The sequence below is a fragment of the Quercus robur genome, chromosome 7 (genome assembly GCF_932294415.1).
Source record: "Quercus robur chromosome 7, dhQueRobu3.1, whole genome shotgun sequence".
NCBI classification, from domain to species: Eukaryota; Viridiplantae; Streptophyta; class Magnoliopsida; order Fagales; family Fagaceae; genus Quercus; species Quercus robur.
In genome coordinates this window covers 43,952,246-43,964,321 of record NC_065540.1, presented here as the reverse complement: position 1 = coordinate 43,964,321, position 12,076 = coordinate 43,952,246, and the positions used below count along the sequence as shown (strand labels likewise).

The following is a 12,076-nucleotide window of genomic DNA, read 5'->3' as shown; positions in this document are numbered from 1 at the left end:
AATAGTAAAAAATAAGACGATAACCTAGTTTAGCTAATTGTCCCACAGAGTACAAATTATAGGATAGGTCAGGTACATGGAAGACTCCAGGAACAGAAAGGTTAGAGGTTGAAACAAAACCTAGACTATTCCCATGCATGGTGGAACCATCAGCTATATGAATATTTAGATGATGTGGTGCAGGGTCAAGTTTGGAGAATAAGGACGAGTGAGGTGTCATATGATTGCAGCAGGCAGAATCAAAAAGCCAAGTTTGAGACTTACCAGGTAGAACAGATAGGGCAGTGGAAAGAGATGCATTACCAGCCATACGAACAGCTTTAGCTATGATCTCCTGTAGTTTAGTGGGGGAGAGGTTGATAGTGGATCCAGAAGACTGGGACTCAGCTGAGGTGGAAGCCATTGGCAGAGTTGGCTCAGTATTAGCAACAACAGCAATAGATTTGTTGCGACGGTAACAAGTCTCAATGGTGTGGCCAGAACGCTTGCAATAGTTGCAGACCTTTTTGTTGGTCTGCTTGCGACGATTGTTAGAGCCAGAGGAATCACCTGATTGCTGAGGTTGCTCTATGAGTGGAGTAGATGGAGTAAGAGCCAAAGTATTAAGCTTATTATGAGCTTGAAGGGTTGCAAGACGAGCTTCTTCTCTAACTAACTCATTCACAGCAGTATCAAGAGAGGGAGCAGGACTGCGATTTGGAAGCTGACCTCGAATGGGCTCAAAGTCCTTATGAAGTGACATCAAGAATTCATAGAGGCGAAATTCATCTCTGATGGAAGCATATTGCTGAGCATCCTTTGAGCATGCCCAAGTTGGATTAGAAAGGTCAATTTGGTCTCAAATGAAGCGAAGCTGATCATAATAGTCATTGATGGATTGCCCTGGTTCTTGCTTGAGTTGATGCAATTCAACCACTAACTGATATTTCATGGATCCATGAGTAGTGGAGTACCTTTTGGCCAACATATCCCATGCAGATTTTGCATCATCAAAGCTGCCCAACAGATTGGAAATAGAGGGAATGGAAGTGTTCCGAATCCATGTGAGGATCATGTGGTTATGACTATCCCATTCAATCATGCGACCAAGAAAGGCAGCATCTTCTTCACTTGCTCCCTTGACAGGAATAGTGATTGCACCAGTACAATAATGCCAGAGCATTCGACCCTTCAGAAAACTACGCATAGCTTGAGACCAAGATAAGTAATTTTTATTCCCCTTCAATACAGTATTGATGGGGCGAGGAACAAAAATATCCTTTTTATCCATTTAGAGACACAATATGCAAAAACAGACAGCAAAAATGAAATCTATGCGAAAAACTAGGTAAGGAGAACCTGGACTGAAAAAGTCAACGGTCAACGATCAACGGCCAGTCAAAGTCAATGGTCAACCTGAGAAGTCAACGGTCAAATCCAGAGTCAGAAGATGACGTCAGCAATGGGGGGCAGCTAGGGCTGACGTCAGCGAGACTTGTTGAGGCGCATGACGGCGCGTGGAGGCGCGTAAAGGTGCGTGACGGAGAGTGACGGCGCGTGGTGGTACGTGAAAAGAAGCTGCGGCGCGTGGGAGTGCGTGTGGCGCGTGATCGGCGGAACAGCAACTTTGAACAGCGCGTGGGGGCGCGTGCAGTCTCCGATTGCTTCGAGGCTTCCACGAGTGTGTAGATCAGCGCAGGACGATCTTAGTGGTACCTTCAAAAACGTAATCGGAGCAATATTTGCAGCGGTGATGCAAAGAGCAGTGGTCTGTGCAGTGTGAAACTCCTTAACAACGGCGTCTGCAGGTCCGGAACCCAAGGACGACGGTTGGATGACGTCGGAGGTTCAACGGTGAGAGGCTGCGGCGGCAGTTGTGATGGCAGAAGCGTTGTTAAAAAAAAAAGGAAGTCACACTAATGAAGACAAGACTGCTAAGAAAAGGTCAGAGTAGTGGCTCTGATACCATGTTAGAAATACAGAATGATTGTATTGTATTTCATAAATAAAAGAATATACATCAGTGCCTTTATATAAAAGGCATATGTGTGCAGTACAAGTAAAGTGTAGTACAAGTACAAGTGTGCTATACAAATAACCTAACTAGGCCTAAAACCCATAACATAATATACGTTAACATTGTCTTTCCTTAAACTGTTTTTGCAGTGCCTTCTTCTACATAAGTGTCTCATGTTGACATGTTCAATTTATTCCACTACATTGTGACCATCATGATCATCACACCAGCTGTTTGATCTTGGATTTGTTGTTTGTTTTATACATAAACACAGGTGACTTAGGACAAGGGGGGACAAACAAAATCTAATTTAGAACTGTTGGGGCAGATCTGGTAATACTTCTATTTTGAGGGATTAGGATTAGGTTCTGGTGGTAAATAGGCTAGAAAATAAGAGGGATAATAGGGTTTACAAAGGGGGATAAGGATTAGTAGGGTTTAGGGATGAAACAAAGGAGAACAATCAAGGTTTGGGTGGCTGTTGCTTTGCTGTGAACAGTGATCTGTGAATAGTAAAATAAAATAAAATAAATGATAAATATCTAGAATCACACCTAGGAGGACTATAATTTAAAATCAGCATAAAATATAGGTTTAAAAACGTAATTTATCAAACAAGGGTCCGTTTGGATACAGCTTATTGTTGCTGAAACTGAAAATTGTTGCTGAAAACACTGTAGCAAAATAATTTTTAAATGTGTAAATAGTACCGTGGGACCCATTTTTAATATTTTTTTATATGTGAACAGTAACAGCACAGTACGTGAACAGTACATTTACTGTTCATAATAGTGAAATTTGTCTCCCAAAGTCAACAAAAGCGGGCCAAAAAAAAAAAAAAAAAGAGAAAACGCGAACTGGAAAAACGCAGACGCAGCGAACGCGGAGCCCAAACGCTCACCAAATAAAAAAAGTTTGCTATTTGCAGAGACCTGGCCAGCCACTCTCTCAATTTTGAAATCACGCATAAATTCAAAAGTGGAGGTTCCAAAATCCAAAATTTCACGTCTCTTCTAATTGTCTCGATGCTTATACACCTCAGAAGAAGAAACCCACTTGAATTCAGCCCTCCAAATCGCTCTTCTCTCAGACTATTCTCAACTTGCTTACAAAACCCATCTCCACCCCCCAAAACCAAAACCCCAAACCCCACAGAAACCCTCACAAAACCCCAACTCAAAGCCTTAGTTCTCACTCAATACTCACATGGCAAGTTCTCCAATCTTGTCTCAAATGTCCTTGCTTTGCCCAATGTCCTCCTCACTGCCTGCCAAAACATCACCACTCCACAGCCCAACAATGGCCTCAACTCCCTTGACTCACAGTCTCTTCTCAACTCGGTCTCGAGGCGGTTTGATGTCGAAGAAATGGGAAGCCAGCTCCGTGAGAATCGGTTTGATATTGAAGCTTGTTGTGTCACAATGATGCCTTCAAGAATGAAAGGTGAGTGCTTGGTCTTGCCCACCTTGAAATTAAAGGTTTTGATTGAAGCTATTAGGATGGTATTGGAAATTGTGTATGATGAACGGTTTGTAACTTTTTCTTATGGTGGGCGTGTCGGTATGGGACGCCACACTGCCATTAGGTACCTTAAGAACTCGGTAGAGAATCCTAGTTGGTGGTTTAGTGTCACATTTGATAGAGAAAGGTTTGATGATAGGCATGTAAATAAGTTGTGTTTGTTTATTGAAGAGAAATAAAAGATGGTTCTTTGATTGGTTTAATAAAGAGGTTGTTTGAGTGTGAGGGGGTGGGAATTGAATTGGGTGGTTGTTACTTAGGAAGGGGGTTTCCTCAAGAAAGCGGGTTGTGTTCGATTTTGATTAATATTTACTTCAATGGGTTTGATAAAGAAATTCAAGATATGCGTCTTCAGAAAAATCAGGAGAATCCAAAGTTTAAATCAGAGCAGCTTGTTTGGATGTCTGGCCTATTTTATATGCCAGTGAAGATGTACGTGGTCAGGTATTTGGATGAAATATTAGTGATAACGTCGGGGTCAAAGATGTTGACCGTGGACTTTAAGACTTGGGTTTTGAAATATTTAGAAGGTAGGTTGGATTTGAGGGTGGATAGAATGAAGACGGCAATTCATAGTGCAGTATCTGAGAATATTAGTTTTCTAGGTATGGAACTACAGGCAGTTCCACCTTCAGTTTTGCATCCTCCCATGACGGAGAAAGCAATTAGGGCACGGAAGAAGTACCTTAGGCAGAAGGAAGTTAGAGCTTTAGAATTTAAAAATGCCAGAGAGAGGAAAAGAAAGATACTGGGGATGAAGATATTGCAGCATGTTTTTAAGAAGTTGAAGCAAAGTGATGGGTTTAAATTTGACTTTCAAATTGAAAATGAGGTTCGAGAAATCTTCAGAACTTGGACTGATGAAGTGGTCCATGATTTCTTGGGTTCCTTGGAAGAGCGTTGGGAATGGCATCAGATGCTGACAGCAGGCGATTTTCTCTCTTTAAGGCACATTAGAGGTCAATTGCCCCAAGAGCTGGTTGAGGCGTATGATAAGTTCCAAGAGCAAGTTGACAAGTATTTGAGTCCGGTCCAAGCTAGAAAGGCATTAGAGAAAGAAGAAAAGAGAGTGGAGGAGGAAGAGGAACAGAAATACGCTAAGAGCACGGTTGAGGATTTGACAAGGCTGTGTATGAAAGTTGATGCACCAGTAGAACTTGTTAGGAAGGCAGTTAAGATGGCTGGTTTTACAAATAACATGGGTCGCCCTAGGCCGGTCAAGTTACTCATTGCTCTTGAAGATATTGATATTATCAAGTGGTATGCAGGAGTAGGGAGAAGGTGGCTTGATTTCTTCTGTTGCTGTCACAACTTCAAGATGGTTAAAACTGTAGTAACTTATCACTTGAGGTTCTCTTGCATTTTGACACTAGCAGAGAAGCATGAGTCAACCAAACATGAAGCCATTAGCAGAGAAGCATGAGTCAACCAAACGTGAAGCCATTAAGCATTACACTAAAGATTTGAAGGTCTCTGATTTTAATGGAAATGAAGAAGTGTATTTCCCCACAGAAAGAGAGGTTAAAATGATGGGAGATCAAAATCTTTCGGATCCAAGGCCTGTTGATGGGGCTTTATCTTTGGCTTTGATCAGGTTGGCTTCTGATGAGCCTTCATGTTCCTGTATCGGTCATTTCTGTGAAAGAATGGATACTGTTTATTATCGGGTATGGTTACTGCAGAACCGTTTGAAAGTGAATCCATCTGTTGAGGACAAGTGGGTCCCAGGGATGGGTGCAATTCATGAAAGTCTCAATCGGAAATGCCTCCCTCTCTGTTCTCATCACATAAATGATTTATATATGGGGAATATCACCCTGCAAGACATTGACTGCACTGCATTTGTTGATGTGGACTGAATGTTGCATGTTCTGCTGCAGTTTCTACATAATTGGCATTGGTTCTGGTGGCTGCTATTGATCTGAACCATGTTCTAGAAATTTTTCTGTATTTCTTTTCTGAAATGAGGCCAGGCAGGTGATGTGTAAATTTTTTGCCTTTTTATTGATTTTCTTTTTAGCTACTAATGTCATTGTCATTTGTGGTGATGGATCATCGTGTGAAGTTTATTATAAACCATTATAGAGAAACATATTCAAGTAGTCATTATCCAATACTTCTCCAGGATTTTGGATGGTTAGTTTGTAACTTCTCTAGGTTTTTGTGAAAGGCATCCTTTATTTTCCCAACCCTGAGCACTTGATTTATCTCATTGCTCAGTCTATTATGATGGAACAGGATTACAAAACCATTTTGTCCCTGAAAATTATGTTCTTGTGCCTTACGTATCCTTTCAATATGATAATCATGTCTTTCCTTAAATTGTTTTTTCGGTGCCTTCTTACCTTCTTCTATGTAAATGTATCTCATGTTGACATGCTAAATTTATTCTACAGCATTGTGACTGTCATGCTCACCACACCAGCTGTTTGATCCTTAATTTGTAGTTTGATTCATACAAACCCCACAGAAACCCTCACAAAACCCCAACTCAAAGCCTTAGTTCTCACTAAATACTCACATGTCACATTCTCCAATCTTGTCTCAAATGTCCTTGCTTTGCCCAACGTGCTCCTCACTGCCTGCCAAAACATCACAACCCAGAAATGGCCTCAGCTCCCTTGACTCACAGTCCCTTCTACACTCAGTCTCGAGGCAGTTTGATATTGAAGAAATGGGCCGCCAGCTCTGCGAGAATCGGTTCGATATTGAAGCTTGTTTTTTCACAATGATGCCCTCAAGAATGAAAGTTGAGTCCTTGGTCTTGCCCAACTTGAAATTAAAGGTTTTGATTGAAGCTATTTTTGTTGGAAATTGTGTATGATGAACGGTTTGTTAATTTTTCTTATGGTGAGCGTGTCGGTATGGGACGCCACACCGCCATTAGGTACCTTAAGAACTCAGTAGAGAATCCTAGTTGGTGGTTTAGTGTCACATTTGATCGAAATTTTTTTGATAATAGGCATGTAAATAAGCTGTGTTTGTTTATTGAAGAGAAAATAAAGGATGGTTTCTTTGTCAGTATTATAAAGAGGTTGGTTTGAGTGTGAGGTGGTGGGAATTGAATTGGGTGGTTGTTACTTAGGAAGGGGGTTTCCTCATGAAAGCGGGTTGTTTTCGATTTTGATTAATATTTACTTTAATGGGTTTGATAAATAAATTCAAGATATGTGTCTTCAGAAAAATCAGGAGAATACAAAGTTTGAATCACAGGAGCTTATTTTGGTGTTTGGCGTGTTTTACAAGCCAGCCAGTGAAGATGTATGTGGTCAGGTATTTGGATGAAATATTAGTGATCACTTCAGGTTCAAAGATGTTTAGTTCAAAGATGTTGACCATGGATTTGAAGCATTGGGTTTTAAAATATTTAGAAGGGGGGTTGGAGTTGAAGGTGGATAGAATGAAGACATTGACTACACTTTGTTTGCAGATGTGGACTGAATGTTGCTTGTTCTGCTGCAGTTTCCTATGTAATTGGCTTTGGTTCTAGAGGCTGCTGATGTTCTGAAACCTTATTCAAGAAAATTCTTGTGTATTTCATTTCTGAAATGAAACCAGGTAGGTGATGTGTAAATGGATTGCGTTTTTATTCATATCTTTGCTACTAATGTCATTGTTCATTTGTGGTGATGAATCTTTGTGTGAATTTTATCTTAAGAACATAATAGAGGAGCTTATTCAAGTAGTCATTATCCAAAAATTTTCCATGATTTTGGAGGGTTATTTTGTAACTTCTCCAAGTTTTTGCGAAAGGCATCTTTTGTTTAACCAACCACAAGCATTTGATTTATCTCATAGCTCAGTATATTGTGATGGGTACATTTGATAGGATTACAAAACCATTTTGTCCATGACAATTCTATCCTCTTGCGTTGCTTAAGTATCCTTTCAATACGATAATCTTGTCTTTCCTTAAAACTGTTTTCTTGGTGCCTTCTTACCTTCTTCTATGTAAGTATCTCACGTTGACATGCCCAAAATATTCTACAACATTGTGACCCTCATACTCTCCACACCAACAGTTTGATCCTTAATTTGTTTGATTTATACAAAAACACTTAGTTCTTCACAATGGATACAAGACATTAATTAATTTTTTTACTCTTATTATTTTTTATTTGTAAGTTACACAATCTAAAAGATTTCCTCTGGCTTGTCTATCGAAAAAATTAGTTACTCTGGCAACTAAGGGGACCATTTGTTTGTTTCCCTAAGCTTCTTTTGTTTTAATAGGAAATAGGACTGGTAAACCTTTGTCTCATTGAAGCTTCTTTCCCATGAGTTGCCCATTTTTGGTTGACCCATAAGAAAAGCGTTTCTCCAGAATCTGTCTTCTTTTGTTTGATGTTTGTTTGTTTGTTGTATAGTGTCTCTTGTGATCTTTCTGGCTTTTATTTTAACTAATGCTAGAATTCTCCCAACTCTTCTCATGCTTGTTGTAGGTATATGTTGAGAGCTGTTCTCAAGTACTGTAGGGCTGAAAAATGAGCCAAGCTGCTCGCAAGCAGCTCAATCAAAGTTTGCTTGGCCTGTTTGTTAAGCAAGATGATCTGAGCTTGAACTATGTTCTGAGCTTAAGCATCATTATGCTCAGCTTGTCAGCCCATGATCTGGCTTGATAGAGGGTCTCCATCATAGATCTGATCTGAGGGAATATTCTTCTTCTCAAACTGGTCTGAGTATTTCATTTTGGGAATTAAGCACAGACAGCACATTCTTCTTAATTTATCTGTTTTTTAATCTGTGGGATTGAACCACCACGTAAAAATGTTATGGGCTTTTCATGTATAAGACGAATTTTGCCCTCTTTGGTTCCCAAATTGCAAACAAGAGATGAAAAGAGTAGCCATTCCTGTCATAACAAGTCCTGCTTCCCTATTAGCAGCTGTAGGTCACACATAGGAGAAGAGGACACACTGAGGTGCCTTTTTTGGGAATATACATAAACAACCATGCTCCCATGGACACGTGAGAGAAAAAAAGGCCATTGCAGGTGTTGCTTCCTAAGCTGTACAATAACCTTACCCTTGTTGTAGAGCCCATCAGCTTTTGAAGTTTAAATGCTCAAGACAGCTAGCATTTAGAAGTTTTTTGGAGCTTGCAATCAGCTTGGAAGACATTCAACTATTGCATGAGCTGAGCTCCAACCAGAATGTTGAGACTGGAATCAGGCTCAAGCCTATCTTGAATTCTAGAAATATTTTGCAAGAGCCGAGTATGAGTAGTCGGAAGTTGGGCTTAGCTTGGTTTGTTTACAGTTCCCATTGTATGATTGGCTACCAAAGGTTTGCGAGTTCATATCTTTAGTACTGCCATTTTGTGCAAAAAAAAAAAAAAAATTATGATGGGTGATGTATGTATACATACATGCATTGACTTGACAATTAATCTTCATTTTTCTTTGATGATTGACTTGTATTGTACTTACCTCTTTTGCTTTTAGAGTTTAGTCTACGTTTGGCACTTTTGAAAAATGCAATATACTTTTTTCCCCATCGTTTGTTAAAATTTTCATAGTCAGTATTGAACACTTGTTTCCTTTTAATTGGTCTTTGTGGTTGTTCATTATAGGAATGGCTGCTGTGGGGTTCTGTGAGTCATCTTTATATCGGAGGTACTGGATTTCAAGGCTTTAAGTAAAAAACAATATTTCAGAAGGGAAAAGTGTTGATCATTTTTGTGACGAAGCAGGCTGAGCTTTTGGCGGACTGACCATAAACAGGCTGAAGAAGATTTTGTTACTAATGAAGTGTAATGTTTTGTGGGGTTTTGAGGTTTTTAGTGAGCAAGAAAGAATGACATTGTTTCATTGTTTGGCTTTTGCAATATCAAGTTTAATGGGTGAGTGAGGAGAAATGTGGTTTTTGAAGATGAAGGTAGTTTCTAGAAGATAAAGATGATATATTGTACTGTGTACAGAAAATGAAGATGGAGGGTAGTTTCTAGAAGATATACATGATATACTATACTGTGGATAGAAAATGGTAATGAGAAATAATATGGATAATTAGATTAGATTTTTCATTATATATTTTGCTGGTTTTACTTTGAGACACATAATCTCTCTTTCTTTCTCTCTCTCTCTCTCAAGAAGTGGTGTTTTTGCGTTTGACCAGACTATTCTACTTCCTATCCATGAGACACCCCGAAACCCCATAGATTGATAATGTGGTGAATTGAACCTTAGACCTTTGAATGTCATATCCCAAACCTAGCTCAACAAGTTCAAAACACTATCAAGGTGTTCGATAGATTGATAGTGTGGTGAATTGAATCTTGGACCTTCGAATGTCACACCCCAAACCTAGCTCAACGAGTTCAAAACACTATCAAGGTGGGCAACTAGTTTGAATAGAAAAAAGAATTCTTTTCATGATGATGTGAATTAGATTATCAAGTAATCAAACAATTGAGATTGAATTATTTGGCACTTAAGCAGAAGAAAATTCTCCGTTTGCTTCAGATATGAATTTTCTTTTGCTTCTTTTAGTCCAACTAAATCTAATAAAGAGGAGGCAAATAATATTCAATCGAGAAGAGCGTAGGCACTTGAAATTCTACTAGAAGTTACTGACACCGAGTAACATAGGGCATTTTACTATGGTAGCTAATTGTGGACTAATAATCTATCCCTTTTCATCAATAATGAGATATTGTGTAAGAAATGGAAGGTAGATTCAGATGTAGTCCATTCGAGTTAATTTTTACAAATCTGGAAGGATTAACAATGGCAAAGTAGTATTACTGAAGTTGCTTGGATGGTTGTCACCATTGACAGATGCTATTGTAAGTGCCATAGAATGCCAAATTGGAACTGTCCTCGTTTGAATTGCAAATTACTCAAAGCTAATTCTTCCCCACTTACTAGTGGGATTTGTGGAAGAAATGACGGTCATCCAAGAGATGTCATAATCTGCATTACCAAAGTTGTCCAAATTTTTATTTTCCAACTCTCAAAATGTCCAACATCTTTGTAAACTTGCCTTGGTGGAAAAATGAAAAAAATTCCAAACTAGTCCATACTGATGTCTAGGGGCTACCACCTCTCACATTAATAAATACTTTTCTTTTCCATTGATCTTTGTTGATCATTTCACCAGATTACATGGTTGTATCTGCTACAAAATAAATCAAAAAGTATTTGCTATATCTTAGCATTTTAAAGCCGTTATGGAAACACAATTTTCATTTTAACTTAAAATCCTAAGTGAAAGTGGAGATGAATATACTTCAACTAAAAAGGTTGTACCTAGTACATAAAACTCCCACTTTTGGTGGGTTTGGAAGAGGTTATGGTAGGTAATCTTACTCCTAATTTTCCTTTTTGGAGGGGTTGATTCCTAGCTTGAACTTGCGACCTATTACTTTTGGTGGAAGGCATTTGCAATTGCACCAAGGCCTGGCCTCTAGGTGAATATACTAAAACTAAATTTGATAAATTTTGTACTTCACAGGGTATAATCCATCAGTGTTATTTTCTTGATTTTTTTGGCATTTGGTACATTTTTGCTAACATTTTTTTTATGTAGCTCAAAAAGCAAACATATTAGTTAAGTAGCATCTTGTGTCTTAGAAACTCAAGTTCAATGAAGAAACTCGACTTCAAGACTCAGAGTCCTAAGTGGTGGCAATTTGATGTGGATTAAAATATCCACGTGGAACTTGAATCTTAAAAACTAGAGTTCCTTAAAGACCAAATTTCAATTCCTCACCAACAAAACCAAACCCAACAAAAAACAAATCTGTGAATGTCTCACCTGCAAACCCAAACCCAACAAACACGCCGCCACCTCATCCCGATTGGAACCTGTAAATCCAAACCCAACAAACGCACCACCACCTCATCCTGATCAGAATCTGCTAAGAGAGGGGGAAAGTTCATGGGTTTTGATCTAGCATTTTGACCAAAAGAGATAGGGAATGGGGACAAAGTGAGAAAGAACCACCTCGATGGTGAGCTTCAGCTTTGGAGGCCTAGTTTGGGCTTGATCTATAGATATAGCTAGAGAGAAGAAGAGAGGTTCAGAGAGAGAAGAACAAGAAGAAATTGTCATGTCAGTTTCTTGATTTTTTTTTTTCTTGGTTTTCTTTTGAGGAAAGACTCAAATTCCACGTGGAATTTTTCCACATTAGCTTTGCCACCACTTGGAACTTGACTTTTAGAGACTTGAGTTTTTTCATTGAACTTGAGTCTCTAAGACTTGAGATGCTACTTAACTAATATATTTGCCTTTTGAGCTACATACCAAAAATGTTAGCAAAAATATGCCAAATGCCAAAAAAATCCCTTCTTTTCCACACACACCCTAACAAAATGGGGTAATTGAAAGAAAACATGTCATTTCGTGGAAACTTCCGTAACATACATTAAATAAGGTCCAGAATAATGCTCATTCAAAGATTCAAGTGTTTTTTATAATCAAATAATATACATTCTTAACATCATTATTACACAACAAAGAGGTTTATAATATCTCATTACATAAGAAAAACCCAATTAATTTAGGATGAATGAGAGTTTAGCCTAAAAGGACCAAATTTTAATTATCAAATCAAGAA

General features: G+C 38.7%; 1 protein-coding gene and 1 pseudogene across 3 annotated transcripts in view; one reads left to right on the top strand and one right to left on the bottom strand.

Moving 5' to 3' along the window:
- The window catches only part of LOC126693566 (disease resistance protein RUN1-like), a 127,983-nt gene that overhangs the window by 38,086 nt on the left and 77,821 nt on the right, over positions 1–12,076 (bottom strand). The window lies entirely within an intron of this gene.
- On the top strand, positions 2,984–9,548 carry LOC126693573 (nuclear intron maturase 3, mitochondrial-like; annotated as a pseudogene).